The following is a 15129-nucleotide window of genomic DNA, read 5'->3' on the forward strand; positions in this document are numbered from 1 at the left end:
AATTCATTATTCTTGTATCATTCTTCATATTCTTCACAGACTTTCATTATCTAATTATATCCTCATATTAAAAACACTAGAGGCGTAGGGCTAACATTTTTTAATCCTTATTTGACACAGTCATACATGAGATTTATACTAAATGAATTGACCCTGGAACTTGGATTTGGCTATTTAGAATGTACTGTTGTTGAAGGCAAGTTTTTTTTTTTTGGAGGTAGGGGAGTTTTGTTTTATTCTCTGATGTTTCCACAGTGCCTAAAACAGTGCCTGACTCACAGCAAATTTAATACACATTTGTAGAAGGAATAAACGAATGAACAAATCTGATTAGTGATCGAACGGGGGTCTAGTAATTCTCTAAACCCTCAACCCTTGTTCCTTTAGTACTGAGAGGAGTTATTGTTTGTCGTCACGCTTCCCCCCAATTTTCCTATCTATTTTGGACGCAACTTGTCTTGAGGTATGTGGAGGGAGGCCAGGGAGCTCTCTTCACTGAGGGGTAACCGGAACTCCCACCGTCACAGTGATGGAGAAGGGAAAAGAGAGGCCTCTGTGGGGGACTCCTCTTTGAGAGACTAAAGCTGACGCCACCCCCGCTCCTCGCCCCAGCCACTCCGAGTTCACCAAGGATATCAGAAAAGGGTCCAATGGGTCCCTCTGTCCCAAAGGTGCTCGTCTCACTCTGCTTCTGGTGGCGGAGAGGGCAGGGATTCTTTAAAGGGGGCCCCCACAGTCCCAAGCCCGAAGTGGCTGGGGTTTGGCCTGCGCTCTGAGGCTGCCACCCTCGCGGTCCCCGCCGGACGGCGGGCCGACAGCTGCGGAAGGCGGGGCGGCCGCGCTCCCCTCCAGTACACTGTGGCCGTGCCCGCGCCAGCCCCGCCTCCGCCACCGCCCGGGCCGCCGTTCAGGCGGGGCTTGTGGGGGGCGAGGGGCGGGGCCTGCGGAGGGCGGGGTGGCCGCGGGGAGCCGGCGGCCAGGGCGGCGCTCAGACTGGGCCGGGAGCTCCGGCTGCGCGGGCTCTCGGCGGCCGCGGCGACAGCATCCTCCACCGCCTCCTCTCTTTCTTTTCTTCCCCTCCGCTTCTTTCTTTTCTTTCTCCTTCTCCTCCTTATTTTCCTGCCCTGTCCCACCCCCACCCACCCCCCTGCTCCTTCTCCAGAGGACCTTAGGTCCTCAAGTCCCTGAGCGGTGGCAGCGGCGACTGTGGGTGCATCGTTTCCGCGCCCAGGTAAGAGAGCCGTTCCCCACCTCTGATTCAGTATAAACGTGCCTCTCCCTTCTCCTGCCTCGCCCACCGCGTGGAGGGAGGAGAAGGAGCCCAGGGAAGGAACGGGGATGGGAAGGGATTTGTCTCATCCCGTGTCCTGGGAGCAGGCACAGGTTGGTGGAGCTGTCTCCCACCTGGCGGCAGCTTCAGGCCCAGCCTCTCTAGGTGTAGCTCCTACGCAGCAGGGGACCAGGGCTGTACCTGGGCTCTGGATTTGGAGAAGGGTGTGTGACCTTGGTAGGTACCACTTTGAAGCGCCCGGAAACTTACATCGGGTTAGGATACTTGTCTTTAAAGCTAATATTACCTGAGCTGGGGAAAGCTAGAGAATGAATTATACTGGGCTAAAAGAGAATTTCGAAGTAGAGGTTTTTTGTTTAGGTTTTCTTTTGTTTTTGGTCCATCGAACTGCAGAGAACTGCACACTGACGGATGAGTAAGTTAAAGAAACCTTGTCAATTCGAAATCATTTTCCCTGTAATTGTCCCAGACACTGCTGGAAGAGAAAGATTGACGAATGTTTATAGTTTTAGGAAAATGAAAAATTAATGTCTGGTCTCGATGGAGGGCGGGATACGAAAAAATGAGTCTGGATGAGCTTGAACGTCTAAGAGATGGGAGTGGGAGGCAGCATCTACAGTCCACCAGTTCTTTTCTTTTTCTTCTTAAAAGGCGTTTTGGGGGCTGCAGTGTTGGGTGTCTTCCTTCCCCAACTTTGTCTCTTGTTTAAGGATGAAAATTTAAAGAAAGAGTGTTTGATAGGAGCCGGGAGTGGGGATGTGTGTTTGGGTGTGTGTAGGGAGGAGGGGATAGTAAAATGGATGGGGTCAGAAAAAAACATCCTTGAAAACTGGAAATGGATGTTATACTGCCTGGCATCAGGGTTTGGGGATTTTGTCAGAAAATTAAAAAGCTTTCATTAGCTACAAGCCCGTTTGTAACAGTTGCTGGGTGCCATCAGCTGGAAGCCCTTAGCATAATGATTCCAGGACATAGACCCTTTATTACTGACTCAGTGTGAAGGGTTTTTGTTTAAAAGCATGCACAGGTGTATGGTGGTACACACCACAAACACACACACATAAACACATTCGCACGTATAATATATACCTAATTTTGCAAAAGAGAGTAGTACTTAAAAGACAAGTCTTAAAATATTTTTCCTTGAAGGTTTGGGGATTATGGTGTGAATCAAATTTGTACTGCAGAACAAATAAATATATGTTGTTGGGTGGTATATAAGTTTGGATGTGAAGCAAAGGGATTAATGAATATCGGTAAGGTATTAAATGTCAAAAATATGATTTATTTTGAAATGATTGGTCTGGGAGAGAAAATGACTGCTAACTGAAATTGAGGTTTGTAGCCGCAGTGAGGCGATGGAGAACAAAGCCTTTTATGTGAGCCATGTTATGCAAAATGCCCCATGCTTGAGCGGCAGGTACCAGCCCAGTATAACGCATGGCTCTGTAACCCTGTCATTTCACTGTGGGCAATTATAATTTTTTTGGCAATGAAAATAGATTAAATAAATAAAAGCTCTTTAAAATGCCCAAGAGGAAGATTATAGCCTTTCACTTGAATGTGACACAAAACACCCATTTAGCTGGTCAATTGCTATGTATTTTGGTAGAAATCTTTATGACTCTGTAAAAATATCATGGGCGTTTCAATCACCCCCTCTTCATGCACAGAAACATTTCCTTCCCAAGAAAAGATGAAATGCATTTTTCTCTTTTCAATAAAAAGTATTGTTATGTGTGTGTATTTTAAGGTTGATTTCCTGATAAATTTATCTGATTATCATAGTTTTATATCTGGAATCCACAATTTGCATTGAGCAGAGCTATTGTGCCATTAGGATCAGTGGTACGTGCTGTTTGCCTGTACTTTATTTAATTTCAATTTTTAGTATTTCATGATATGCTACAGTATTATTTAATTTCCTAAAGGTTTTTTTCCCCATAAGCAGAAAATTGCTTAACATACATCTGTAGATCTGAGCAATTAAAATTTGAGCTTCTTTTAAAAAAATTTTTTATACATGAATGTCCATTTTCTCTGTTTTTCTCCTTTTCCCTCACCTCTATCAAATAACCTGTTTATTGTGACTCTATCTATGCTCCTTTAAGCTTCTAGTTCTGTCTAGATTGTCAAGCGCAGAGCCAGCTTTCTCAGGAATTTCGAATTTAGGATTTGTTCATTCTCTGTAGCAACTCTCCTAGGATGACGTGTTTACAGCACCTTCTCAGGGAGGAGAAGGAGAAAGAATGTGCTGACAGAGCCTGACCCAGTGAAACTGGCACAGCCATTACCTCATCCTAGTAGCTACTTCAAACTCATTGAGAGAGCAAGCACCCTCTCAGTGGAAACCAAACACCAGCAGCACACCCTCGTAAGGCAGAAGCCTTTCGCTTCCCACAGCAGCCTCTACTCTGTTGCTCTGCTAAGGTTAAAGGGATATTTCCTCTTTTACATATTTCTTTTCAAGGATCTTGAACTTGGTCATAAATATGCTGCCAGAAATGAAACTTGGCACAGCATCCCCTAAACCTGAAAGAATAATTTCATTCCTTTACCACTTTTGGCTTAAAATCAATTTGCAGATTTTCTAAACACATCAGAAGGGAAAAGGAAGAAGAATGCTTATTGGCGTATATTTGCATGTTTTCTTATGATACACATTTTTTGGTAAAATTTTACTAGCATCTAGATAGCAGACTGGATTGCTATGCTTTTGAAAAATGGGGTTGTGCTCTTGGACTTTAAAATGCAATAGTTATAACATTTGCTTAGATGCACATGACCGTATGTACATCCTTAAAATATTCATTGATGTCCCCATAAGATTGAGCATATGAAACCAACTTGGAGATTTTAGTATTCAAGTTGATCACTTTGGTTAATGAATTCCTTTCAATGCTTAATTTCCTCTTGACAGATTAAGATAAAGAATCTAAAATAACAGTTACAGTGGATAATAACACTACCCCCAGAACAATGTCATATTCCTTAATCCTAAAAGCAGTCATTTAGGTAAGTTATTAGTAATGCATTAGTGAATGTTACTAAAGATAATATTCTGAAACAATTATAAACTCTTATGTCTCTGGTATATCAGGTAAAGATGCTATTAAGCTCTTTGAGTCATGTCTGATTCTCTCTGATATGTCTGTTCTTTTGTACTTCAGTTCTTTCTACGCCTTTCTTAATTTGATCTACTCAATCTAAACCTTCTTAAGTGTGAGCAGTATTTTGATCATTTCACTGATTTTTTTTCGTCTCCTTTCATTCTGTTCTTTGTAATCTCCTGTTTGAATGTTAGTCTTCTCCAGGCATTTTGTCTTCAATGCTGTTACTCTTATTACAAACAGCCTTTACTCTTCATTTAGGAGAGCATTTATTCCAACTTATTTATTTGTTTATTTTGTTAGTTCATTTCAGTTGCTCAGTCGTATCTGATTCTTTGAGAGCCCGTGGACCGCAGCACACCAGGCTTCCCTGTCTATCACCAACTCCTGGAGCTTGCTCAGACTCATGTCCATTGAGTCGGTGATGCTATCCAACCATCTCATCTTCTGTTGTCCCCTTCTCCTCCTGTCTTCAATCATTCCCAGCAACAGGATCTTTTCCAGTGAATCAGTTCTTCGAGTCATACGGCCAAAGTATTGGAGTTTCAGCCTCAGCATCAGTTATGTATTTTGTTATGTGTCTATTATATTTCTACTGGATGCAGAATATCTTCCTGGGGACTAAGTGTAGAGACACAAAAAGTACTACAGGGCTCCTGGCTTTAAGAAATCTTCAAATCAAGTTAGAGGGATTTGTTTCTTTTGTAATGGGGAATAACTAAAAAAAATAACATTTAAATGGGCAGTTATTGTATTTCAGATATGGGACACAAGGAGCTGCACATGGGGACAGTATTGTCCCAAACCTCAAAGACAACTGTTTGTGTATCAGTATGTGAATGTCCTAATGTAGACCCTGTATACCTAACCTCCTTTTCTCATATATGTATTCTCTCTCTATAATTATATATAGAAGGAGAAGGAAATGGTAACCTGCTTCAGTATTCTTGCCTGGGAAATCCAATGGACAGAGAATCCTGGAGGGCTACAATCCACTGGGTTGCAAGAGTCAGACCTGACTTACCCACTAAACAACAACATATACAGTTGTATAAATATTTGTGTATATATAAACTGGGGCTTCCCTGGTGGCTCAGTGTTAAAAGAATCCGCCTGCCCAATGCAGAAGACACAGGATCGATCCCTGGGTCGGGAAGATCCCCTGGAGAAGGAAATGGCAACCCATTCCAGTATTCTTGCCTGGAGAATTCCATGGACAGAGGAGCCTGTTATGTTAATAGGCATTTTAGAGAAAATAATTAAGCTTCTAAGATCACACAGCTGGACTTCTTTCTTGCTTTCTTTTTTTTCTTCCTTTCCTCTTTACCCATTTTCCTTCCTTCCTTCCTTCTTTTCTTCCTTTGCTCTTTGCTTTCAATTTGTATTGGCCAAAAAACAAAACACCAATTTTTAGAAAATAGAACCTGCCATTTTTTATTGTAATGTATTTTCCATTATATCTATATTTCTCATTTAACATACAGTTTTATGCCAACTTCTTCTCAGGGCTTCATCACTGTCTCGGTCCTTCCTTTGATCTTGACTTATATATACTCTGGCCTTGAACAAACTTTTCCTTGTATACCAGCCTTTGATCCTGCTTCCTTTCTCTGGAAAGCGTTTCTGAATCAGGAAGAAAAGTTACTGCCTTGCGTCTTCCCATTATTTGTACCCAAGCTGACCCAGATTCCCTTATCTTATAGACAGTTGCTTATCCCAGCTGTGTTCCTACCAGCCTTCTTCAAATGACTTGAAAAAGGTAAAAGTGGTGTAGCCGTACAACCTACTGCTTTCAAATGAAAATTTTGATTAGCTAACTGTATTTTGTTATTTTATTCACCTGACATCAAGTAAAATGGAAACTGACTAGTAAAGTCATCTGGGCTTTCCTGGTGTCTCAGAATTTGCCTGCCAGTACATGAGATGTAGATTTGATCCCTGAATCAAGAAGAACCCCAGGAGGAGGAAATGGTAACCCACTCCAGTATTCTTGCCTGAGAGATCCCATGGACGGAGGAGCCTGGTGTGCTACGGTCCATGGGTCGCAAAGAGTCAGACACAACTTAGCGATAGAGCATGCACACACAGTAAAGTCATTATCTGTCAGGCAGTCCACTGTCTTCATTTTATGCTAGCTAACTATATTGATGTTCCCTTAAGTTGAACTGAATTAATTTAATTTTAAATAAAATATCCCTAGTTACATTGCTGTGTACAGTGTTATCGTTAGCCATCTTGAATCCATCTCTCAGTGATCATAAAATATAGTGCTTGAATGTCCATTAGTATATTTCATTGCTTAACTATCTAGTTCTCCTATATTTAAAGCAAACTTGTAAGTAAATATACAAACTTGTAAGTAAATATACAAACTTGCTCATTTAGTTTGAGATAGAATATTCATACTGATACGAACCTTTTATATTGCATTAAAGTATTAATGGGTTTATTGTTGCCCATGTTGTATTGTTTTAACAGTTGCAACAACACTGTATTATCTTGCTAATGGACAACAGTGAAATTATATAATAAAATGGTATGAGAAAATGTTTCCTAGTTTTATTGACTAGGAAGCATCACAATTAAATAATTCTCAGCTTTGAAATTGTATTACTTTATTTGGGTATTGTGCCTCTCAAAGTTGTAATTTAGTCTTTCCTTTCAACTGTGTTTTTGAACAAAACAGTATTTTAAACAATAAGCTGCCTGTTTTTCTGGCGTTTATGAGACCACATTCCTTTGGCCCACTTTGAAAACAAAGAACCAAAAAAAAATTTTTAGGATCAGTAGTGCATTCTTTTTATGTTAGTGTCATCTAGTATAGCTAGGAAAAGATGTGATTCTGTAATTTACTACACATACTTATTGTATCATTTGAATGAAGATTGCAATCTGTTGCATACAAGTCTTTGCTATATGGAGTCATAATACCTGTAACAACCTATTAGTCCACGAAATTTGTTCACTTTGTGTTTTCCAAAGTGCTATCATAGTGATATTTGTTTGTGTATGTAATAATCACAGAATTGTTGTTGTTCAGTTACTAAGTCATGTCCAACTCTTTGCAACCATGGACTACAGCATGCCAGGCTTCCCTGTCCTTCACTATCTCCTGGAGTTTGCTCAAACTCATGTCCACTGAGTTGGTGATGCCATCCAACCATCCCATCCTCTGTCGCCCCCTTCTCCTTCTGCTCTCAATCTTTCCTAGCATCAGGGTCTTTTCCAATGAGTTGGCTGTTCTCATCAGGTAGCCAAAGTATTGGAGCTTCAGCTTCAGCATCAGTCCTTCCAATGACTATTTAGGACTGTTTTCCTTTAGGACTGACTGATTTGATCTCCTTGCAAACCCAGGGGCTCTCAAGAGTCTTCTCCAGCAGCACAGTTTGAAAGCATTAGCCTTCTTTATGGTCCAAATTTGACATTTTTATATGACTACTGGAAAAACCATAGCTTTGACTATATGGACCTCTGTCATGAAAGTGATATCTCTGCTTTTTAATACACTGTCTAGCTTTGTCATAGCTTTCCTTCCAAGGAGCAAGTGTCTTTTAATTTAATGGCTATAGTCACCATCTGCAGTGATTTTTGGAGCCCAAGAAAATAAACTCTGTCACTGCTTCCACTTTTTCCCCCTCTGTTTGCCATGAGCTGATGGGATTGGATGCCTAATCTTATTTTTTGAATGTTGAGTTTAAACCAGATTTTTCACTGTCCTCTTTTCACCCTCATTAAGAAACTCTTTAGTTTGTTTTCTGCCATTGGAGTGGTATCATCTGCATGTCTGATATTTCTCTGGGAAATCTTGATTCATCCAGCCTGGCATTTCACATGAAGCACTTTGTATATTGTCACCCTGCTTATTTAACTTATACCCAGAATACATCATGAGAAACGCTGGGCTGGAAGAAGCACAAGCTGGAATCAAGATTGCAGGGAGAAATATCAATAACCTCAGATATACAGATGATACCACCCTTATGGCAGAAAGTGAAGAACTAAAGAGCCTCTTGATGAAAGTGAAAGAGGAGAGTGAAAAAGTTGGCTTAAAGCTTAACATTCAGAAAACTAAGATCATGGCATCTGGTCCCATCACTTTATGGCAAATAGATGGGGAAACAGTGGCTGACTTTATTTTTCTGGGCTCCAAAATCACTGCAGATGGTGATTACAGCCATGAAATTAAAAGAGGCTTACTCCTTGGAAGGAAAGTTGTGACCAACCTAGACAGCATATTACAAAGCAGAGACATTACTTTGTCAACAAAGGTATGTCTAGTCAAGGCTATGGTTTTTCCAGTAGTCATGTATGGATGTGAGAGTTGGACTATAAAAAAAGCTGAACGCAGAAGAATTGATGCTTTTGAACTGTGGTGTTGGAGAAGACTCTTGAGAGTCCCTTGGACTGCAAGGAGATCCAACCAGTCCATCCTAAAGGAGATCAGTCCTGGGTGTTCATTGGAAGGACTGATGTTGAAGCTGAAACTCCAATATTTTGACCACCTGATGCAAAGAGCTAACTCATTTGAAAAGACCCTGATGTTGGGAAAGATTGAAGGCAGGAGGAGAAGGGAACGACAGAGGATGAGATGGTTGGATGGCATGACCAACTCAATGGACATGAGTTTGGGTGGACTCCAGGAGTTGGTGATGGACAGGGAGGCCTGGCATGCTGCAGTTCATGGGGTTGCAAAGAGTCGGATACAACTGAGCGACTGAACTGACTGACTGACTGAGTCTGCATAGAAGTTAAATAAGCAAACAATATATAGCCTTGATGTACTCCTTTCCCAATTTAGAACCAGTTCATTGTCCCAGGTCCAGTTCTAACTGTTGCTTCTTGACCTGCATACAGTTTCTCAGGAGACAGGTAAGGTGGTCTGGTATTCCCATCTCTTTAAGAATTTTCCACAGTTTGTTGTGTCCACACAGTCAAAGGCTTTCAAGTAATCAATGAAGCAGAAGTAAATGTTTTTCTGGGATTCTCTTGCTTTTTCTATGATCCAAAGGATGTTTGCAATTTGATCTCTGGTTCCTCTCCCTTTTCTAAATCCAGCTTGTACATTTGGAAGTTCTCGGTTCATGTACTGCTGTTAGCCTTGTATTAGTATTTATATATACCATTTTTTCTTAATGAGATAAATTGTTATACAGTTGATTTATAAAAAATTGAAAATTATACTTTGATGTTCACATGAGAATATTGATTTTAAATACACTTTTATAGGAAAAACAATGCTATATGTTTTCATTCATAAAATCAAATTAACCAATTTCAAATAATTACTATATTTTTCTGTTTTGAGAGATATGATCCAAATTCCATTGTCCATTATTGAATTGAAATGATAAAGCTGAATCTGGTGCTCAATATCAAAGCATCTCCATGTTGATCAAGTGTCCTAAATTGAAATACTAGTCACTTAAATTTATCTTTTAGGAAGTGCATATGACATTGCTATTGCATGTAAAATGCAGATTTTCTTCTTTTTAAAGAGGAGAAACCAGTATTGATGAAACTTTAGAAATTTTACTTCTGAGAAAGCACCAAGCATCCTACTGGAAGCTATGTCTCTTATGAAACCACGAAGTGGGTATGATGTAGGGTTTATTTAAATGGGTTTGGCCATTGCATCTCAAACTAAAGCTTGCCTCATTCATGATTGTATGATGTAAACTATTATAGACTACTAATTGGTCTTTGGTGAAATTGACATTTTGTGGATTTTTTAAAAGTGCTTATCACTTTTAGACTCAGTCATAAGTTCCATGATTACGGTGTGGTTTTACTTTATTTTGAGTAGAACCATATTAAATGAAGGTGGTCCATATCAAAATTGTAAGTTATTAAACTTTATACAATCTAGGACAGTCTCACTGCCCCATTTCAGCCCTTTCTGAGAGACCTCCATCAGGTTTTGGGAGAAGAATCCTAATTTTTCTATTAAAAAATTGATATTGATTTCTATTAAAAAACTGATATTGAGCAAACCTATTTTTAATGAAATCCTTTCCTTTTGCTTAATATGTTTATAGTCTATATACAGAGTGACTTTTTGTAACTCTATTAATTAGTGTCTTAGAAGGATTCTGTGCTTGTACAAATGGAAACATAAAGTGTATTTTTCTGTGCCTCTGCCCTGTGGCAGAAGGGACATCAGTTCTTAAGACTTGCGAAGTACGTATAAGTTAGGAGCAAATGGTGTGAACCTCTGATGTGCGTGTAAGGAAACTGGGACAGGGAGTGGTTAAATGACTTTCCTGAGATTCTGAGTGGTGGAACCAGGCCTAAAATTGTTATTCAGGTCAGACTCAGCTCTTGGTAAGGAGTTGCCCATGAAGAACCATCTCACTCTGACTCTTCTTCCAATTTAGTTTATATTCCTGTTCTCTGACCTAAGGGTGGGGTGATCTGCCTGTCATACCTCCCCTACTTTGTGACTCAACTGTGACTTTCACATGAATATAAAAGAAGGAGAGACTCAGCATTTTAAGGCCCTTCCAATGAGCTCCGTGCCAGCTCCACTACTGAACGTGGTGAGACTAAACCTGGTCCAGGAAACACTGACCAGGCTGCTGCTCCAGGTTCATTCCTGTGGTTTGGATCTCTTAGGACAGACATTTAAACTCTCTGGGGATGTGTGCCCAGCTTTTCTCTGAACTTGAACTATCCATACTGATGCCTCCAGATTGATTGAGTTTGTGTTTAAACTTGACTCTGTGTACAGAGAAATCCAACAAAAATAGCCAGGTGGAAGCTTCTTTTTGACCTATAGCACTATGAAATTTTCTCAGAAATAGCTTTCCTTTTGTGTCTCCCCAGCTTTAACATTTTTAGCTAAAAGGAAGTGAGCTAGAAAGGCTGTGGCCTCTATGTCTGTGTCTGTTTCCCTCTTAACTTTCCTACTCTTGTATGTTTTGCTCTTTCTCTGCCTCTAGTGCTCCATGCCTCTTGTTTCTTTGCCTCATCCAAGGAGACAGAAAATTAAGTAAGAATTAGGTATTTCCATCATTACTGTGTTCAGTAGAGCTTCACCTGTACCCACACTGCTCAGGCATCATAAGAGTCTTAAGTTGACAAATATTTGAAAAGCATGATGGGCAAATTGGAGGAAAGAAATTGAGCAGAAACCATGCTTAAATATTTAAAGAGAAATATATTCCTAGTCAGTGAAAACTGAAACTATACCACTATTTAGGGAGTGAAGGAATTCTAATGTCCTCTTTCTGTTAGAGAATGTTATATAGTATGTCCTAATTCTCTAAATGGACATATTTAATCATTAATCAAAATTGGAGTTACTGTTTTATCATTGAGTGGATGGAACAAAATTCCTTAAAACGTTTTCCATGACCATTTGAGATAGAATGGGCTGTGCATATTAGCTTCTCCTGAATATCTTTATTTTGAGCCATAATCTAGAAAAAAAACCATCTTATTTGCACATAAGTAATCCATACCTAAACCCACTCCAGTTTTCTTGCCTGGAGAGTCCCAGGGATGGGGGAGCCTGATGGGCTGCCATCTGTGGGGCTGCACAGAGTCGGACACGACTGAAGCGACTTAGCAGCAGCAGCAGCAGCAGCAATCCATACCTATGAAAGCAAATCTTTTGAAATAAGATATTCTGTCCTCTTCTTCTTAGATGTGATTTACTGAATTTGACCAGTCTGAAAATCCAAATGATCCATAAAGAGTTAAAATAATATCATAGTAAATGATGTTCTTGGGAATAATTCATTTTTAACTTTTGTATTATGAATAATCTATACATGCTATTTTACAGGCAACACATATTTGTAAACTTCCTCATGCAAAATTAGCGTGTGTAACAGGGATATTATTAATCACTTCACTTGAAAAATTATAGCTTATTATTTTTTAAAATTGCCAAACTCTCTGAAATGTAAAAAATTCTTGTACAGATATTCCTTTATATGAAAAGAAATTTAGTGTTTATCTTGAAGATTTTTTTAGTTCTAAATAGGAGAAAATTTATTAAAAAAATTTCAGAGTCATCAAATTTTAACATTTTTAAACACTACAGGGCAAATAGATATTCTCTTTTTCTTCCATTTAAAATATCAGTCTAGTGTGCCCAACGTATTTCAAATATCATGGTTCATAAATCATTTATTTAACAAATGGTTGTTGGATCCCGAACATGCAGCAGGAACTTTTCTGAATATTCAGGATATTGGAACAAACCATACAGATCCCTGCCTTCATGGAGCCTATATTCTAATAGTGGGAGACAGAAATTAACTTGTAAACAAATAAATGATTAAGCATTTCAGACATAAAAAATTATTGGAAGAAGTGGAAAACAAAAACATATGATAGAGCTTGTCTCGGATGGGATGGGCTGCTCTTGGAGACATGAATAATGAAAAGTAGCCAAGCAAACGAATATTTGGGGAAAAAGTTTTTAGGCAGAGGGAACAGAAAAAGCAACGGCATTAAGAGCAGGAAGAAACCTGGCATATTTGAGAAACAAATACAAAGCCAGTGGCAGCAGAGTCTCATGGCCATGGTAGAGGGTAACGGGACAGGAAATCAGAGCAGAAGGCAGATTTCAGGCCTTGTGGGTTCTCTTGACCATGATAAAGGGTTTGACTTTTATTTAACTGACAGTGCATTCTAATTTTTAAGGTAGTAGAAGCAATTCTTTTTGAGACTCTCATAAGAGTTTTCAGAGATTAATTATGTCTTCTAAATCCCTGTAGATATATCTGTAACATTCATTGATATCTTAAATAACAAGAGAAAAATAATTTAGAAAATTAGAAATCAATGGTAGAGACAAGATTAGACTTCAGTTGATATAGTCTAATAAAATGGTCTAAACATAGGTATCCTAAACTGTGTCATTTTCTTGAGATACTGGAGTATTACCTATATAATTAATTTTAACCCTTGCAGCCATTTTGGGTCTGAAATTAAGTTTTTTTTTTTTTTTTTAAATCTAAACAGAAAATTACAAATCCATGTTTGAGAAAAGTAGTCACAAAAATCATTGCAGTTTCAATATGAGTGTGTTCTTTGACTATTTCCCCATAGCAGCTTTGGTGATAAACAAATCAGATACCAAGCAACAACCAATATGGTATCAGAATTTATAAATGAATTAAATAACCTAATTACACATATTTTGCTTCTTACAGGTAATGGCCTAAATGCCCTGAAATTCAGTAAGTGAACTAATCCAATTTCGTGATGATCTTGAATCATCTTTGAGATTAGTGTGCCTCTTCATGTATATATTGCTTATGTGAAAATACTTAAATGTGCTTTTCAAATATTTGTAGACCAAGTGTAATGCTCTACTGAACTTAACATTAAATACAGTGTGCCAGACTTTTGATTGATTATACTTTGGCATATTTCAGGGCTGTTTACTTTTTTCCTAGACATTTTTCTCAATAGAAGACAAAGCTATTAAATTTTTTGTTCTTTCATGTAATATTATTTATAGGACATTTTCAAAAATCACATAATTTAGGAGAAAGTATTTTTATTTTGCAAAGAAAAATTGAATTATTGTTGTTGTTCTTCAAGCTTCTTTTCTTGATTTCCATTTTGTTTTGTTTCTAGGGTTAATTAATTGTGTAATGTAAATTGCTTTAACATGGAGCAGTTAGCTGGAATGATATTTCTATCTCCCAGACTAGCAGTTCCTCAAGTTAAATATTAAATATATTAATAACAAACCAACATATAATTCAAATATATATTAAGCTTTAAATAGTGTTCTTGGAATCTTATTTAAGCATAATGATAGTGAAGTCGCTTGGTTGTGTCCGACTCTTTTCCACCCCATGGACTGTAGCCAACCAAGCTCCTCCGTCCATGGGATTTTCCAGGCAAGAATACTGGAGTGGGTTGCCATTTCCTTCTCCAGGGGATCTTCCCAACCCAGGGATCGAACCCTGGTCTCCCTCATTGTAGGCAGATGCTTTACTGGTCTTTTAATATTGAGATGTCACTAAATATCAAATATAAACTGTTACTTCAAAAAACTAGTGAAAGGCTTTAATAAAAACAAGAAAGTGATTAATTTTCTTCTATATGTACAACCATGCTTATGCTGTGGAATGTACAGTATACAACATGTTCTCCTCTAGTTTGGACTGTAAAATATACAGCGTGTTGTTTTTCTCTAGTTTCCACTCACTAGAGACATAAGACATAAAACTAATATCAAAAAGAATATAATGCACTCTAAGATAAATGATAAAGAACAGTGTGTCTCGTAAGTGCTATGCAAATTTAGAGGAGAGAAATAGACCACCATGTGCAGAAGCTAAAGATTTTATGTGGGAAGTGACGGTGCAGCGTGGGGCTGCGTATGTGGCTGGGTTTAGAAAACACCCAGGTAGGATAATAGCAGAAGCAAAGACACTGAGGTGACAAAGAGCACAGTAAACAATATTGTCTGTGATGGGAGATTTCTTTGGGGAAAGAATAGAATGGGTAAGTGGTCTTGGATATGTAGAGGTCCTTAAATTCTAGGCTTAACTGGGATTTTGGTATTACCATAAGGCCTTTGGAATCAGTGAAGGATTTTGACCTAGGGAGCAAAGTGAGGAATGCAACCTTTTAAGATTAGCAAGGTGAATTTGAGAGGACTTAATAGTAGACCGAGAATTTTTACATATGGTGTGGCATAGATACACCAACCTATTTAGAGGGAGAGACTAAGGCGTGATTCTGTACTAATTTCATTGT

The 15129-nt window shown here is 38.8% G+C and overlaps 1 protein-coding gene across 35 annotated transcripts in view; it reads left to right on the forward strand.

The window, feature by feature from the left end:
• Positions 1–990: 990 nt before the first annotated feature.
• The window catches only part of MAP2 (microtubule associated protein 2), a 298686-nt gene continuing 284547 nt past the window's right edge, over positions 991–15129 (forward strand). For all 35 annotated transcript variants that reach the window (XM_010802225.4, XM_024998329.2, XM_024998302.2 and 32 more), the window contains exon 1: positions 991–1231. The gene's annotated coding sequence lies outside the window, so the exon portion shown is untranslated. The remainder of the gene's footprint in view (positions 1232–15129) is intronic.

Source organism: Bos taurus, chromosome 2, assembly GCF_002263795.3.
Source record: "Bos taurus isolate L1 Dominette 01449 registration number 42190680 breed Hereford chromosome 2, ARS-UCD2.0, whole genome shotgun sequence".
Classification (NCBI taxonomy): domain Eukaryota; kingdom Metazoa; phylum Chordata; class Mammalia; order Artiodactyla; family Bovidae; genus Bos; species Bos taurus.